We start from the raw sequence: 19,241 nt of genomic DNA on the forward strand, positions 1-19,241 counted from the left end.
GACATTTCAATCAATCAGACCTTCATCAGACTTGCAGATTGCACAGTAGTACAGTACAGTGGAGAGATCAGAAGGATGGCGCGGTCAGAAAAGCGATCTCCATTGCTGTGAAAAAGCGTTACTTGCGATTGTGCCATCCTACTGATCTCTCCAGTATACTACTGGGCAAGCCTTATCTCTGATGAAGGTCTCATAAGACTGAAACGTTATTTATATTATTGGATTGCTTACCTATAAAAGGGAACCTGACATCAGGATATTAGACCCCCTATCCAAAGCCATGTGTGTAAGGGCCCTTTAATAGGTGAAATCCATACATTGCTTGTAGTATTTGGTTTAGAAAATCGTATAGAAATCCAACCATAAAAGTTATAATTGCAAGTGCAGGGGTGGAGACTGCACTTCCAGTTCTCCTGCTTATCTCACTGCTTCCCTGCCCCCCTTCGTTGTCTGATGGACAGATCACTTTTCTCTCAGTGACCTGGCTCGCATGCTTGAGATCATCAGATGGGAGCGGCGCATGCCGATGCAAAAGTCACACTAGTATCGATTTGCACATGTGCTTCTGGAAGGGGAGAAAGTTGATTGAAAAATGACTGCTCTGTCCATCAGGCTGATAAGGAAATAGAGGCAGGAAAGCTGGAAGTGTTGAGTCCACCCCTACACTAGCGATTAAAACTTCAAGGCTGGATTTCTCTACAATTTCCAAACAAAATACTACAAGCCAGGTATGGATTTAATAAGCACTAGACCTTTACACAAATGACTTTCGTTAGAGGACTAATATATTCATGACAGGGTTCCTTTAAAGAATCTGCTTTCACAAATAAGTAATCCTGGAGTACTGAGTTTTTCTTCAATTACTGGATTAAGGATAGGTATCCTACTTATGCAGCCGATAGTGTGGAGCGCTGTGTAACTCCATCGCCAGCACGTAGGGGCTGAAGATGCTGAGATGCGCTAATATAAGATGTCTGACTTCCGGACCAGAGTGAAAAGGGCCATGTGGCTGAAGTTTTATACTTCCTTTAACTGAATTGTGGCCCTTTGACACCTTCGTGACCATAGGTATTTTCATTTTTGCATTTTGTTTTTTTGATCCACTTCTTCCCAGAGCCATAACTTTTTTATTTTTCCATCAATATGGCCGTGTGTGGGTTTGTTTTTTTGCAGGACGAGTTGTACTTTTGAACAACACCATTGGATTCAAAATTTCATGTAGTGGAAAACAGAAAAAAATGAATGTGATTAGTTTAGAACTGATTCTCCCATCTCTAGGGATGATACACAATAACAGCAGAAGAAATATGTAAACTTTTCTACACTGCTAAAACACTTCATGTAGAATGTGATTCCTGCACTACAGGGACTAAGAAAAGTTGCCCAAAACTTATGACAGAAGAAGAAAGAAACTCGCTCTCCCTTGGACTCTGGACTGTGTGTGTTCCATTACAGCGGCTCCTTTCTGGTCGCTCTCCATGGTGCTGAAATGCTCGGGCTCATTATTTTAACTTCTCTTCCCATATACATCTTATTTCATTAAAAGCAGTGATCTTTCCTTTCTTTGAACTATTTTCTTCTTTACTTAACGCTTCTTGTTAGTTGTGAAATATTTAAAGGAAAGACAATCTGCAAAAAAAGGCTTAATTAACTTTAAAAATACTTAAGGATTTTTTTTCCCGTTATCTCCCTCTTTGAAGTGCACAGTTGTAACCCTCTAATTTTTTCTCCTTTTTAAAAATCACCAAAGGAGAGTGAAGGAAGGAGCCATTATTTTTGCAGCTGTTAAAAGTTTGTTTACTCTTGTTTACTATAAATGGAGCAGCCATCATTAGGAGAAGGCGTCTTCAAAGAGAAAGTTAAGAAAACTGTGCAGCACTTTAAGTCTTTGCATCAAAAAAATATGTTTTAGAATATTTTCTCTTTGAGTTAAATACTGTTTATTCATAGCTCATGAAAATCAGACATTGCCAATAATGTAATGATCAATAACTAAAATTCCATGAAAGTGCTAAAAAATTATATTTATCGCTCAAAACCTTTTCTTACTCTTATTAAAATTGGTACAAACACTACTAGAGCAAACATCTCATTATGATGAACAGCAATTTGCAACAAGAGAATTGACAAATGAAAAATACTGTCCTCATGTACAAGAATAAATCTACTGTAATACTGTCCCCCATGTACAAGAATATAACTAATATAATACTGCCCCTATGTACAAGAATATAACTACTATAATACTGCCCCTATGTACAAGAATATAACTACTATAATACTGACCCTATGTACAAGAATATAACTAATATAATACTGCCCCTATGTACAAGACTATAACTAATATAATACTGCCCCTATGTACAAGAATATAACTACTATAATACTGCCCCTATGTACAAGAATATAACTACTATAATACTGACCCTATGTACAAGAATATAACTAATATAATACTGCCCCTATATACAAGACTATATCTACTATAATACTGCTCCTATGTACAAGAATATAACTACTATAATACTGCTCCTATGTACAAAAATATAACTACTATAATACTGCCCCCTATGTACAAGAATATAACTACTATAATACTGCCCCTATGTACAAGAATATAACTACTATAATACTGTCCCCTATGTACAAGAATATAACTAATATAATACTGCCCCTATGTACAAGAATATAACTACTATAATATTGCCCCCTATGTACAAGAATATAACTACTATAATACTGCCCCTATGTACAAGAATATAACTACTATAATAGTGCCCCATGTACAGGAATATAACTACTATAATACTGCCCCCTATGTACAAGAATATAACTACTATAATACTTCCCCTATTTACAAGAATATAACTACTATAATACTTCCCCTATGTACAAGAATATAACTACTATAATACTGCTCCTATGTACAAGAATATAACTATTATAATACTGCTCCTATGTACAAGAATATAACTACTATAATACTGCTCCTATGTACAATAATATAACTACTATAATACTGCTCCTATGTACAAGAATATAACTACTATAATACTACTCCTATGTACAAGAATATAACTACTACTAGACTGTGGCCCGATTCTAATGCATTGGGTATTCTAGAATATGCATGTCCCCGTAGTATATGGACAATGATGATTCCAGAATTCGCGGCAGACTGTGCCCGTTGCTGATTGGTCGAGGCAACCTTTATGACATCATCTTCGCCATGGCAACCATTATGACATCTACGTTGATACTGTGCCCGTCGCTAATTGGTCGAGGCGAATTTGCGGCAGACTGTGCCCATCGCTGATTGGTCGAGGCAACCTTTATGACATCATCGTCGCCATGCCGTGCCCGTCGCTGATTGGTCGAGGCCTAGCGGCCTCGACCAATCAGAGACGCGGGATTTCCAGGACAGACAGACAGACAGAAAAACCCTTAGACAATTATATATATATATATATAGACTAGATTGTGGCCCGATTCTAACGCATCGGGTATTCTAGAATATGCATGTCCCCGTAGTATATGGACAATGATGATTCCAGAATTCGCGGCAGACTGTGCCCGTCGCTGATTGGTCGAGGCAACCTTTATGACATCATCGTCGCCATGGCAACCATTATGACATGTACAATCAGAGACGCGGGATTTCCAGGACAGACAGACAGACAGACGGAAAAACCCTTAGACAATTATATATATATATAGATAATACTGTCCCTATGTACAAGAATATAACTACTATAATACTGCTCCTATGTACAAGAATATAACTACTATAATACTGCCCTGTATGTAGTAGAATATAACTACTATAATACTGCTCCTATGTCCAAGAATAGAACTACTATAATACTGCCCCTATGTCCAAGAATATAACTACTATAATACATCCCCTATGTACAAGAATATAACTACTATAATACTGCTCCTATGTACAAGAATATAACTACTATAATATTGCCCCCTATGTACAAGAATATAATTACTATAATACTGCCCCTATGTACAAGAATATAATTACTATAATACTGCCCCTATGTACAAGAATATAACTACTATAATACTGCCCCATGTACAAGAATATAACTACTATAATACTGTTCCTATGTACAAGAATATAACTACTATAATACTGCCCCTATGTACAATAAAATAACTACTATAATACTGCCCTGTATGTACAAGAATCTATGTATATAATTGTCTAAGGGTTTTTCTGTCTGTCTGTCTGTCCTGGAAATCCTGCGTCTCTGATTGGTCGAGGCCGCCAGGCCTCGACCAATCAGCGACGGGCACAGCATGGCGACGATGATGTCATAAAGGTTGCCTCGACCAATCAGCGTCGGGCACAGTCTGCCGCGAATTCGCCTCGACCAATCAGCGACGGGCACAGTATCGACGTAGATGTCATAATTGTTGCCATGGCGACGATGATGTCATAACGGTTGCCTCGACCAATCAGCGACGGGCACAGTCTGCTGCGAATTCTGGAATCATCATTGTCCATATACTACGGGGACATGCATATTCTAGAATACCCGATGCGTTAGAATCGGGCCACAATCTAGTATCTACTATATAATTGTCTAAGGGTCACTTCCGTCTGTCTGTCTGTCCTGGAAATCCCGCGTCGCTGATTGGTCGTGCCCTCCCTACTCCCCAGCCGTCAGTGCCCACTCCATGCTCCCCTCCAGTCAGCGCTCACACTGGGTTAATGCCAGCGTTAACAGACCACGTTATGCCGTGGTGTAACGCAGTCCATTAACGCTGCTATTAACCCTGTATGACCAACTTTTTACTATTGATGCTGTCTATGCAGCATCAATAGTAAAAAGATCTAATGTTAAAAATAATAAAAAAAATAAAAAATAGTTATATACTCACCGCCCGTCGGCCCCCCGGATCAGGAACAGGCCTTTCCCGCTCCTCGCGACTCTCCGGTCTCACGAGACCGCTACATCATCATCTCGCGAGACCGCAATGCACTCTTGGGACCGGAGCGCGCGAGGAGCATCAGTAAAGGCCTCGCTTGGATCCGGGGGCCAACGGAGGGTGAGTATAGAACTATTTTTTATTTTAATTCTTTTTTTAACAGGTATATGATGCCCACATTGCTATATACTACGTGGGCTGTGCTATATACTACGTGGGCTGTGCTATATACTACGTGGGCTGTGCTATATACTACGTGGGCTGTGCTATATACTACGTGGGCTGTGCTATATACTACGTGGGCTGTGCAATATACTATGTGGGCTGGGCAATATACTACGTGGGCTGGGCAATATACTACGTGGGCTGGGCAATATACTACGTGGGCTGGGCAATATACTACATGGCTGGGCAATATACTACGTGGGCTGTGCAATATACTATGTGGGCTGGGCAATATACTACGTGGGCTGGGCAATATACTACGTGGGCTGGGCAATATACTACGTGGGCTGGGCAATATACTACATGGCTGGGCAATATACTACTCGGCTGTGCTATGTACTACGTGGCTGTGCTATATACTACGTGGCTGTGCTATATACTATGTGGCCGGCCGCGAACAATCAGCGACAGGCGCAGTCCGGCCACGAATTGGCGCGGCATTTGAACCACGCTTCACTAATTGGTTGCGCCCGGCTGGCTGAATCCTGTGTATTCAATGTATTATTCTAAAATCTTCATAAATAAACTACATATATATTCTAGAATACCCGATGCGTTAGAATCGGGCTACCATCTAGTAATTACTATAATACTGCTCCTATGTACAGGAATATAACTACTATAATACTGCCCCTATGTACAAGAATATAATTGCTATAATACTGCTCCTAATGTACAAGAATATAACTACTATAATACTTCTCATATGTAAAATAATATAATTACTATAATACTTCCCTCCCAAAATAAATTGTCTACATGTAGTAGGATTTATAAGCAGATATAGATAACAATGCACAGAGTGTGAAAACCAAATCACCTGAGCCTATATGAGGAATCACGACCTATTCCCAGTGCAAAAATATATACAGCCTACAAGAAACGCACCAAAGGGAATAATAAAACCATACATTTTATTAGAAATATATTGTAAAATACTTACAAACAACGGAATTGAATAATGGAGTCAACTACTAGGTGGAACCACGAGTCAAAGGCAATCTGACATAACGGTTATATTAGCACCCTACCAAAATAAGTACTAGTGTACCTGAACATGTGAAATGCTGACCAAACAATGTGCGCACAAGTGAACTGGTAAAAAGTATCTAGTGGTAAGCATATAAAGAACAGAGGAGGGAGATGAAGCCATATAAACCGGTGTATTTACCTTAAGACAAGCGGTGCCACTGCCCCTATGGCCGTTTCGGCTTACGTGCCTTCTTCCGGGGGAATATTTCTGGAATATTCAACATTACCAGACAAATAAACAATAGTATAGAAAAGATAAGTCACATTTCTGGTTACTGTTTCTTTTAGAACAACTATAGCTTAAACATTTAATTATTCAAAAGGAAATATTCTGCTATCACTTTCTCATAATTACTGTAATAATTATAATGCCAGTTTCGATAATTATAGTAACTTTGCAAGTGAAAGGGAAAGGACATTTCAGCTGCAATCCATAAAAATCAAAATACACAAAAAGGGTAAATGCTGATTTGTCTTTTGTTCTAAAGATTGTGGGAAGGCTTGGGGAATAATATTAGTAGTCAGGGACAAGTGCTCTCTATCCCTAATGCAGTTATATAATGTAGGCGGCGGACTATGACATGAACTTTTAATTATTGATCCACCACACAAAGATAGTCTGGATCTACCAACAACTTTCTCCTGTGTGTGGTCTGTAGACTTCATATAATGGGCCTACTACAAAATGCTAGGGATGGACCAAGGGTGGCTTGGGTAGAAATAGCTCATGAGGCCAAAAAGACTTGATTTCTAGGTTATTGTTCACCTTGACTCTCACCCTGAACCTACACATGTGATCACTGACCAATAGACAGTGATGTGATCTTTCTCCTCTCTGCATTGATGGATCAGACACTATTCGAAGTAGTTCACAATTCAAGATGGGATGAGGTTCAACTTTAACCCCTTAACGACCGCCGATACGCCTTTTAACGGCGGCCACTAAGGGTACTTAATCCACAGCGCCGTTAATTAACGGCGCTGTGGAAAAAGTGAATAGCGCCCCCCAGAGTCGGATTTTCTCTGGGGTCTCGGTTGCCGAGGGTAGCCGAGACCCCAGAGAACATGATTCGGGGGGTTTTTACCGACCCCCGAGTTGCGATCGCCGGTAATTAACCGTTTACCGGCGGTCGCAACAAAAAAAAAAAAAAACGCGATTTGCCGTTTAATTTCTCTGTCCTCCGATGTGATCGCACATCGGAGGACAGAGAAATGTGGTCCCCGATGGCCCCCAATAGCCCCCCAATACTTACCTACCTCCCCCGGTGCTCCTCGTGTCTCCCCATGGGCGCCGCCATCTTTTTTCCGGGAAAAAATGGCGGGCGCACGCGCAGTGCGCCCGCCGCCCGGCACCCGGATGTTCTTTGGGGTCTCGGCTGCCGGGGGTAGCCGAGACCCCAAAGAACATGATCGGGGTCGGTTTGCACCGACCCCTGCTTTGCGATCGCCGGTAATTAACAGTTTACCGGCGACCGCAAAAAAAAAAAAAAAAGCGATCAGTTATTTCTCTGTCCTCTGATGTGATCGCACATCAGAGGACAGAGAAATAGGGGGATTCGGGGACCCTATCATACTCACCCGGGGTCCCTGGGTCCTCTTCTGTCTTCTCCTGCCAGCCGGCTTTTTCATCATGGCGGGCGCATGCGCAGTGCGCCCGCCATCTGCTGCCATCTGCCGGCCGGCAGGAGAAGACAAGTTGGGGCTAGGGTTAGAGTTAGGGTTAGAGTTAGGGTTAGGGTTAGAGTTAGGGTTAGAGTTAGGGTTAGAGTTAGGGTTAGAGTTAGGGTTAGAGTTAGGGTTAGAGTTAGGGTTAGAGTTAGGGTTAGAGTTAGGGTTAGAGTTAGGGTTAGAGTTAGGGTTAGAGTTAGGGTTAGAGTTAGGGTTAGAGTTAGGGTTAGAGTTAGGGTTAGAGTTAGGGTTAGAGTTAGGGTTAGAGTTAGGGTTAGGGTTAGAGTTAGGGTTAGAGTTAGGGTTAGAGTTAGGGTTAGGGTTAGGGTTAGAGTTAGGGTTAGAGTTAGGGTTAGAGTTAGGGTTAGAGTTAGGGTTAGAGTTAGGGTTAGAGTTAGGGTTAGAGTTAGGGTTAGAGTTAGGGTTAGAGTTAGAGTTAGGGTTAGAGTTAGGGTTAGAGTTAGGGTTAGAGTTAGGGTTAGAGTTAGGGTTAGAGTTAGGGTTAGAGTTGGGGCTAAATTTAGGGTTAGGGTTAGGGCTAGGGTTAGAGTTAGGCTACTTTCACACTAGCGTTTTTTGGCTTCTGTCGCAATGCGTCGTTGGAGAAAAAACGCATCCTGCAAAAGTGCTTGCAGGATGCGTTTTTTCTCCATTGGCTTGCATTAGCGACGCATTGCGACGGATTGCCACATGTCGCATCCGTCGTGCGACGGATGCGTCGTGCTTCGGCGGACCGTCGACACAAAAAAAACTACATGTAACTTTTTTGTGCGACGTGTCCGCCATTTCCGACCGCGCATGCGTGGCCGGAACTCCGCCCCCGCCTCCCCGCACCTCACAATGGGGCAGCGGATGCGTTGAAAAAACAGCATCCGCTGCACCCGTTGTGCGGCGCTTACAACGCTAGCGTCGGTACGTCGGCCCGACACACTGCGATGGGCCGAGTACGACGCTAGTGTGAAAGTAGCCTTAGGCTTCTTTCACACTTGCGTCGGTACGGGGCGGTCGCAATGCGTCGGCCCGATGTACCGACGCACGTTGTGAAAATTGTGCACAACGTGGGCAGCGGATGCAGTTTTTCAACGCATCCGCTGCCCAGTCTATGTCCTGGGGAGGAGGGGGCAGAGTTACGGCCACGCATCCGCGGAAATGGCGGACGCGACGTACAAAAAAAAGGTTACATTGAACTTTTTTTGTGACGACGGGGGCTAAAGTTATGGTTAGGGTTGGGGCTAAAGTTAGGGTTGGGGCTAAAGTTAGGGTTAGAGTTGGGATTAGGGTTAGCGTTTGGATTAGGGTTGGGATTAGTGTTACGTTTGGGATTAGGGTTGGGATTAGGGTTAGGGTTGGGATTAGGGTTGGGATTAGGGTTAGGGTTGGGATTAGGGTTAGGGGTGTGTTGGATTTAGGGTTTTGATTAGGGTTATGGTTAGGGTTGAGATTAGGGCTGTTTTGGGGTTAGGGTTGTGATTATCGTTAGGGTTGTGATTAGGATTATGGATCGGGTTGAGATTAGGGTTAGGGCTGTGTTGGGGTTAGGGTTGGAGTTAGAATTGGGGGGTTTCCACTGTTTAGGTACATCAGGGGGTCTCCAAACACGACAGCCAATTTTGCACTAAAAAAGTCAAATGGTACTCCCTCCCTTCTGAGCTCTGCCGTGCGCCCAAACAGTGGTTTACCCCCACATATGGGGCATCAGCGTACTCGGGATAAATTGGACAACAACTTTTGGGGTCCAATTTCTCCTGTTACCCTTGTGAAAATAAAAACTTGGGGGCTAAAAATCTTTTTTGTTGGAAAAAAATATATTTTTTTATTTTCACTACTCTGCATTATAAATTTCTGTGAAGCACTTGAGCTTTCAAAGTTCTCACCACATATCTAGATAAGTTCCTTAGGGGGTCTAGTTTCCAAAATTTGGTCACTTGTGGGGGTTTCTACTGTTTAGGTACATTAGGGGTCTGCAAACGCAACATAACGCCCGCAGACAATTCTATCAAAGTCTGCATTCCAAAATGGCGCTCCTTCCCTTCCGAGCTCTGCCGTGCGCCCAAACAGTGGTTTACCCCCACATATGGGGTACCAGCATACTCAGGACAAATTGGACAACAACTTTTGGGGTCCAATTTCTCTTGTTACCCTTGTGAAAATAAAAATTTGGGGGCTAAAAAAATCTTTTTTGTGGGAAAAAAAATATTTTTTATTTTCACTACTCTGCATTATAAACTTCTGTGAAGCACTTGGGCATTCAAAGTTCTCACCACATATCTAGATAAGTTCCTTGGGGGGTCTATTTTCCAAAATGGGGTCACTTGTTGGGGGTTTCTACTGTTTAGGTACATTAGGGGTCTGCAAACGCAACATAACGCCCGCAGACAATTCTATCAAAGTCTGCATTCCAAAATGGCACTCCTTCCCTTCCGAGCTCTGCCGTGCGCCCAAACAGTGGTTTACCCCCACATATGGGATACCAGCATACTCAGGACAAATTGGACAACAACTTTTGGGGTCCAATTTCTCTTGTTACCCTTGTGAAAATAAAAACTTGGGGGCTAAAAAATCTTTATTGTTAAAAAATATATATTTTTTATTTTCACGACTCTGCATTATAAACTTCTGTGATGCACTTGGGCATTCAAAGTTCTCACTACACATCTAGATAAGTTCCATGGGGGGTCTAGTTTCCAAAATGGGGTCACTTTTGGGGGGTTTCTGCTGTTTAGGCACATCAGGGGCTCTCCAAACGCGACATGGCGTCCGATCTCAATTCCAGTCAATTTTGCATTGAAAAGTCAAATGGCGCTCCTTTGCTTCCGAGCTCAGCCATGCGCCCAAACAGTGGTTTACCCCCACATATAGGGTGTCGGCGTACTCAAGACAAATTGTACAACAGCTTCTGGGGTCCATTTTCTCCTGTTACCCTTGGTAAAATAAAAATGTGGAGGCAAAAAGATCATTTTTGTAGAAAAAATGCGATTTTTTTATTTTCACGGCTCTACGTTATAAACTTCTGTGAAGCACCTGGGGGTTTAAAGTGCTCACCACACATCTAGATAAGTTCCTTAAGGGGTCTAGTTTCCAAAATGGTGTCATATGTGGGGGGTCTCTACTGTTTAGGCACATCAGCGGCTCTCCAAACGTGACATGGCGTCCGATCTCAATTCCAGCCAATTCTACATTGAAAAAGTAAAACGACACTCCTTCTCTTCCAAGCTCTGCGGTGCGCCCAAACAGTGGTTTACCCCCATATATGGGGTATCGACGTACTCAGGAGAAATTGCACAACAACTTTTGTGGTCTAATTTCTCCTGTTACCCTTGTGAAAATAAAAATTTGGGGGCAAAAAGATCATTTTTGTAGAAAAAATTATATTTTTTATTTTCACGGCTCTACGTTATAAACTTCTGTGAAGCACTTGGGGGTTCAAAGTGCTCACCACACATCTAGATAAGTTCCTTAAGGGGTCTAGTTTCCAAAATGGTATCACTTGTGGGGGGTTTCCACTGTTTAGGCACATCAGGGACTCTCCAAACGCGACATGGCATCCGATTTCAATTCCAGCCAATTCTGCATTGAAAAAGTCAAACGGTGCTCCTTCAATTCCAAGCTCTGCGGTGCGCCCAAACAGTGGTTTACCTCCACATATGGGGTATCGACGTACTCAGGAGAAATTGCACAACAACTTTTGTGGTCTAATTTCTCCTGTTACCCTTGTGAAAATAAGAATTTGTGGGCGAAAAAATCATTTTTGTGAAAACAAATGCGATTTTTTATTTTCACGGCTCTACGTTATAAACTTCTGTGAAGCACTTGGGGGTTCAAAGTGCTCACCACACATCTAGATAAGTTCCTTGGGGGGTCTAGTTTCCAAAATGGTGTCACTTGTGGGCGGTTTCCACTGTTTAGGCACATTAGGGGCTCTCCAAACGCGACATGGCGTCCGATCTCAATTCCAGCCAATTCTGCATTGAAACAGTCAAACGGTGCTCCTTCACTTCCAAGCTCTGCGGTGCGCCCAAACAGTGGTTTACCTCCACATATGGGGTATCGGTGTACTCAGGAAAAATTGCACAACAAAATTTGTGGTTAAATTTCTGTTTTTACACTTGTGAAAATTAAAAAAAATGGTTCTGAAGTAAAATGTTTGCAAAAAAAAGTAAAATGTTCATTTTTTTCTTCCACATTGTTTTAGTTCCTGTGAAGTACGTAAAGGGTTAATAAACTTCTTGAATGTGGTTTTGAGCAGCTTGAGGGGTGCAGTTTTTAGAATGGTGTCACACTTGGTTATTTTCTATCATATAGACCCCTCAAAATCACTTCAAAGGTGATGTGGTCCCTAAAAAAAACATGGTGTTGTAAAAATGAGAAATTGCTGGTCAACTTTTAACCCTTATAACTCCCTAACAAAAAAAACAATTGTTTCCAAAATTGTGCTGATATAAAGTAGACATGTGAGAAATGTTATTTATTAACTATTTTTTGTGACATATCTCTCTGATTTAAGGGCATAAAAATACAAAGTTTGAAAATTGCAAAATTTTAAAAATTTTCGCCATATTTCCATTTTTTTCATAAATAATCGCAAGTAATATCGAAGAAATGTTACCACTAACTTGAAGTACAACATGTCACGAAAAAACAATCTCAGAATCAGCGGGATCCGATAAAGCGTTCCAGAGTTATAACCTCATAAAGTGACACTGGTCAGAATTGTAAAAATTGGCTCGGTCATTAAGTACCAAATTGGCTCTGTCACTAAGGGGTTAATGATGTGGAGGACAAAGGGTTGTCTAATTTTTGGGGTCTGTAACACTTAGGCTATGTGCACACGTCTGGAATTGCCGCCGAAATTTCTGCAGAAATTCCTGAACTCCCTGCCGCGGAAAAACGCATGTGGAATTGGCATGCGTTTTCCCGCTAAACACTAGCGTTTTGCAAGCGTAATTAGCTTGCAGAATGCTAGCGTTTTCCAAGCAATCTGTAGCATCGCTTGGAAAACTGATTGACAGGTTGGTCACACTTGTCAAACATAGTGTTTGACAAGTGTGACCAAATTTTTACTATTGATGCTGCCTATGCAGCATCAATAGTAAAAAGATCTAATGTTAAAAATAATAATAAAAAAAACTCGTGATATTCTCACCTTCTGGCGTCCCCGGCAGCCTTTCCTGCTCCTCGCGATGCTCTGGTCCCAGTAATGCATTGCGGCAATGACCCCATATGATGCATTATTGGGAACGGGAGCATCGCAAGGAGCGGGAAAGGCTGCCAGGGATGCCGGAAGGTGATAATATCACAATTTTTTATTTTTTTTAACAATTATAAGGTTCCCAGGGCCTGGAGGAGAGTCTCCTCTCCTCTACCCTGGGTACCAACCGCACATGATGAGCTTACTTCCCGCATGGTGGGAATAGCCACATGCGAAAAGTAAGCGGATCAATGCATTCCTATGTGTGCAGAGTCCCCGCGATTCCGCACAAAGAATGAACATGCTGTGTTTTTTTCTGGAATGCGATTCCGCGGCGGAAAAAAACAACATGTGCACAAAAAATGCGGATTACATTCTAATAAATAGGATGCGTACCATTTTTTTGTGTGGTTTTATCGGGCTTTTATAGCGAAAAAACGCAAAAAAAAAAAGGAAAAAAAAAAACCTGAACGTGTGCACATAGGCTTAGGCTATGTGCACACGTTCAGGATTTTTAGCGTTTTTTTTTAGAAACCAGGTTTAAACCCCACTGCAAATGGTGTTGACTTTGTTGGGAGGTATGAAATATCAGTCCTGTCTGCAAACACAGGCAATTTATGTAGGTAATACTGCAGCAATTCTGGTTCCTTGTCTTGGAAAGGTTTGTAGGATTCAGTGCCCGCATTGATTTAGTTTCCTTCATGTGACTGTGAGCCTGTACCTGGCTGTACTTACTATGAGGCAGGCTTGATACAATTACCGTGCTGTCATTTTCCACTCTTGCTTGTCATAAGAAAATGAACCCAGCAACACACAATACATTTCAGGGAATCGCTCCAGAAGAGCATTTCATTTTCCAACACATCAACAATTGGCCTACCAATTACAGGTGCATGGTAAAGGTTAAGCTCTGCATCTCGTTTATGTCGGGGACGCTGCATGGAACAGGCCATTGTGGCCATAATTACCAAACTCTCAGCATTAAAAGACTCTACTGCTCCTGTATTATGTGTATTATACGGAGTAAAAAGCAATCACAGTCACTCTTCATATTCGCATGACAAGGTGAAAAACAGATTAAAATATATCTGCTATAATACCGCTCCCTACATACAAGAATGTACTGTAATACTAATCCTATGTACAAGAATATAACTACTGGAATACTGCTCCTTTGTACAAGAATATAACTACTATAGTACTGCTCCTATGTACAAGAATATAACTACTATAATACTGCTCCTATGTACAAGAATATAACTACTATAATACCGCCCCTATGTACAAGAATATACTTATTATTATAATACTGCTCCTATGTACTAGAATATAACTATAATACTGCCCCTATGTACAAGGATATAACTACTATAATACTGCCCCTATGTACAAGAATATAACTACTGGAATACTGCTCCTTTGTACAAGAATATAACTACTATAATACCGCCCCTATGTACAAGAATATAACTACTATAATACTGCCTCTATGTACAAGAATAGAACTACTATAATACTGCTCCTATATACAAGAATATAACTACTATAATACTGCTCCTATATACAAGAATATAACTACTATAATACTGCTCCTATGTACAAGAATATAACTACTATAATACCGCCCCTATGTACAAGAATATACTTATTATAATACCGCTCCTATGTACTAGAATATAACTATAATACTGCCCCTATGTACAAGGATATAACTACTATAATACTGCCCCTATGTACAAGAATATAACTACTATAATACTGCTCCTTTGTACAAGAATATAACTACTATAATACCGCCCCTATGTACAAGAATATAACTACTATAATACTGCCCCTATGTACAATAATATAACTACTATAATACTGCCCCTATGTACAAGAATATAACTACTATAATACTGCCCCTATGTACAATAATATAACTACTATAATACTGCACCTATGTACAAGAATATAACTACTATAATACTGCCCCATGTACTATATAGCTACTGTGTTACTGATAATACTATAATACTGCCCCTATGTACAAGAATATACTTATTATAATACTGCTCCTATGTACTAGAATATAACTATAATACTGCCCCTATGTACAAGAATATAACTACTATAATACTTCTCCTATGTACAAGAATATAGCTACTATAATACTGCCCCCTATGTACAAGAATATAACTACTATAATACTGATCCTATGTACAAGAACATTACTATAATACTGCCCCCTATGTACAAGAATATAACTACTATAATCCTGGCACCTATGTCCAAAAATATAACTATTATAATACCATCCCATTCATGCAGGTCTATAATTACTGTAATAGGGGTAGACACTCAATTCAAGGATTAAGTGTTTAGCAGCAGATTGAACTTACATCCATAAAATGTCTACCCTGATTAAACTGTACATGAAGGGTTAAGGATGATATTTCTACCATTTACAGCCATGTTTCATCCTTATGTAAATCTTCTCTTTCATTTTTCTTTTCTCCGCATAGTGAAATAGGGAAATTGTCATGGAGACAAAGTCCACGTCTGAGCATCTGGATGTCTTTAAAGAGGCTCCTCCAGGCTTTAGCGGCATTGCCTGTAAAACAACCGTGTTGACCTCATCAAACGCATAGACTGCGGATACAGCAAATCTATTTCTACAGCCGGCTTAGGCCTTATCTGCTCCGTGTTGTAGGACTTCTGAAAGTGGACTTGCCAATTAAATTAGCGCCTGTCTTCAATCCGGCAAAGTGAATTCCTTTTCTTCTCTTCTCCTATAAGATGTCCTCATTACTCGGTTCTGGAACATTAGTGCATAGCTTGGGGTTTAACGGAAACCCTCTGTTATGTTATAATGGGCAGGTGCAAGGGCCTGCTTAATATGACGGCGCTCTCCACTACAGTTTGGAGCCAGAAATTCATTCAGTTACTTCAGAAATGGACATTATTTTGCTATCCTGGTCTCTCTGGTTCATGTGGAAAATTACACTGACAATAGAGACTAAGCGGGGGCATACCCAGTGGGAGTGGCTTGCTAAGCAGGTTCCTTGGCTGCTGGATGAAAGGGGGGAGCAAATAGGCTATGTTGAAAAAGTCAAGGTGCTCAGACACAAGGCTAGGACAGTCCTGGGTGAAGGAAAACAAAACTACAGCTCCAAACATGGCTACAGATTTATATGAAGGAGATGTGTGGGCCCAGCGGTGGCAAATAGTGGTGGCATACTCTCCAACATTACTGTTTGCTTAAGTCCCTCTCAGGAAATGCCCCCATTTCCTCTAAGAAACACCCTCAAACTAAGCAAATTGCCCAGTTTTTAAGCCCCGGCCTTTTATTCTTAAGGAAAGAGACCTATTCCAAACACTTGTACAGTCGTTGCAAATTTAGATTAAAATCTGACATCTTAAAAATCGGGACAATCCTTCAAATTTAGGAAAAATCTTAAAGTTGAAAAATCTGCAAATATCTGCAAATTTGGGACGGATAGAATATTAAAGGGATCGTCCAAGATTTAAAAAAAAGGAATGTTTAGTCCAAAAACATCATTCCACTTGTCTACAGGTTCTGTGTGGTGTTGTGGTATAGCACTCCAGCCCTATTGACTTCAGTGGAGCCGAGTGCAATACCAAAAATAGTCTCTAGTTCCCACGTTGGGAGTTCGTGGCCACTGGACCAGAGCCGTGCAAACCTCCTCCTACTTGCCTCCTCTTCTGATTAGTAGTCCTGGCGTGATGATATACTGTATGTGCGTAGTTTCATAACAATGATGTCACACCAGGCTTACTAATCAAAAGAAGCACCAGGGATACCGGCAGGTAGAGGGAGGTTTGCAGTGCTCTGGTTTCCCACCACGTACTACCGACGTGGTCACTGAGCCAGGGTCCTGTGAATCTTTTTGCTCTACTTTAAAAAGCAGCCTTTTTTAATCCATGACAACCCCATTAACAGCAGGTTGACATACATGTTTTCTGTTTTATAATCAGTGATCACCAGGGGTGATGTTAGCGGGTCACATACTATTTATCCATATAGGGACCATTTCATCAAACAGGTTGGCCATAAATATGGAGTAAAACCAAAGTATTGCAAAATTTCTGCAGCACTATCAAAATGTTACTCCAGTTGGGGATGTATGTTTTGATTAATTTGTCAGGCGGGCTTCGCCACATCCCGTCCCACCCCAGATTTGGAGAATCTGGCTGGACAGGTAAAAGCATTGACTTACGCGAAAATATTGAAATATTCAAAGGTACTTTACACCAGATTTCTGGAGAAAACCCGGTCATGAATCGGCCCAAAGTGTCTATCTGAAATCCAAGTGTTCTGCTTTCCTGTCTAGTACTGTTCCTAGTAAAAAAAAGTTTTAAAACTTCCCCTGAAACTTTGGCAAACAAATATCTCATTAGTATGCATGCAAAGAAATGCCGCCAACTTGCCTAACCTGGGCACCGATTGTTAAAATTTTGTTGAATTGGAGCGGGTGGGTCCTCGTTCCTAATAAGCGTTTATTTATACGGATGTGAATAGGAACAGGTGCTTTGAATTCCTGCTTGGCTGATGCCATAAAATCTCAGCTGTTACTGTAAAATAACAAAAAAGAATGGGAAAAAATATAAAAATAAGAGAAAAAAAGTAAATGTACTGGAAATAATAATAAATAAATAAATTGAAAAAAAAAAACAAAACAGGAAAAAAAGGCAATCAAAATGTGAGATATGGAAACAGGTGAAGAATGCTGACCTATCGCTTTTATTCAGGAGATATAATTGCAGCGGTGACAGAGTAGAAATTGCGCACCTCTTCCTCCCTCCGCTTTCTCGTTTTGTTTTTTTTTCTATTCAAGAGCGTCCAATGTGACATTAAAGTGCTGAATCAAAATGGTTACTATGGCATTAGGATGAAATTATGAATCCCGCTACCCCCTCGTGCCTTCAGAAGCCGCACGTAATTAAAATCTGGGAAAATGGAGGTTTCATTGTATCTGAGCGAGGCTGAAATTGCAGAGCTAAAGCCGCGATAATGAGCCGAGGTGTTTAGAAACGCAGTCAAATGCATAATGAGAAACAATGTGACGGGGATAAAGAGATTGGCGCGACGTATCCACCATGACCCGTGAAGATAGATGGGGCAACGCCATGACGAGGAAGCATCCAGACCGAGCTCATGTTGTTCTGCGCATGGTTTGCTGACTGGAGCCAAATTCACCCAAGGTCCCATAAAAGAAATGCTGGAAAGATAAGAGCAGAGTGCTGTATTTAAAGGGATTGTCCATGATGAGGAAATTGCTTAGAATTGTAGCTTAGGTGTATTACATTTTTTTCCAGAAACAGCGCCACTGTTGCTCATAGGTTATATCTGGTATGGCAGCTCAGTCCCATTTGTTTCAGATAGATATAGCGCCATTCTTTTCCATAAGATATTTCTGGCAATCAGCATCATCAATATTTCCCAGACAAAGTGCTACAAGGTACTGCAGCTTAGCTCCATTTACTTTCTCCAGAAACAGCGACACTCTCGTCCATAGGCGATGTCTGGTATTGCAGTTTAACCCAAAAAAGAAACAGCATCACTCATGTCAATAGGCTATGTCAGGTTCTAGACTGTTTCTGGCATGCTCAATGCAAGTGTATAACGTGAGGCCGGAAACATCTATTCGGATTCTGGCAGGGAATATTCACATTGCATACTTATGTTCACGAGACCGCCATTTCCGGCGCTGACACCGGAGATACCTCACAATGTGCAGTGCACGCTATGTGAGGATTCACAAGTCTGCAGGCACATAGAGTGACTGCAGACTTGTTGTTTGAGGTCGGACAACACCTTTAAGTATATTTTCGAAAAACAGCACACTCTTGTCATAAGGTTTTGTATGCTATTTCATCTCAGCCCCACTCCCTTTTTCCAGAAATTGTACAGGGATGACAAATACGACGTGCCTTGCTTTTCAATTTTTCACCTGCCTGATGAAGGAGCTAGACCGGCTCCGAAACGCGTAGCAACGATTGAACTTTTCATACAGTTACTCCAGTGGTATATCACCGTATTTACTGTGGCAGAACTGAGCCAAACCACCATCTCGCTCCCTTCCTTCTTCCAGAAATTGTACAGGGATGAAAAATGCGGCGTGCCTTGCTTTTCAATTTTTCCTGAAACAGCACCACTTGTATCCACTGGTTATATCTGTTG

The 19,241-nt window shown here is 41.3% G+C and overlaps 1 long non-coding RNA gene across 2 annotated transcripts in view; it reads right to left on the minus strand.

The window, feature by feature from the left end:
- LOC143787679 (uncharacterized) overlaps nt 1-19,241 on the minus strand; it is a 268,730-nt gene that overhangs the window by 207,347 nt on the left and 42,142 nt on the right. For both annotated transcript variants that reach the window (XR_013218436.1, XR_013218437.1), the window contains exon 3: nt 6,341-6,409. This is a non-coding gene — a long non-coding RNA (uncharacterized LOC143787679). The remainder of the gene's footprint in view (nt 1-6,340; nt 6,410-19,241) is intronic.

The sequence above is a fragment of the Ranitomeya variabilis genome, chromosome 8 (assembly GCF_051348905.1).
Source record: "Ranitomeya variabilis isolate aRanVar5 chromosome 8, aRanVar5.hap1, whole genome shotgun sequence".
Lineage (NCBI taxonomy): Eukaryota > Metazoa > Chordata > Amphibia > Anura > Dendrobatidae > Ranitomeya > Ranitomeya variabilis.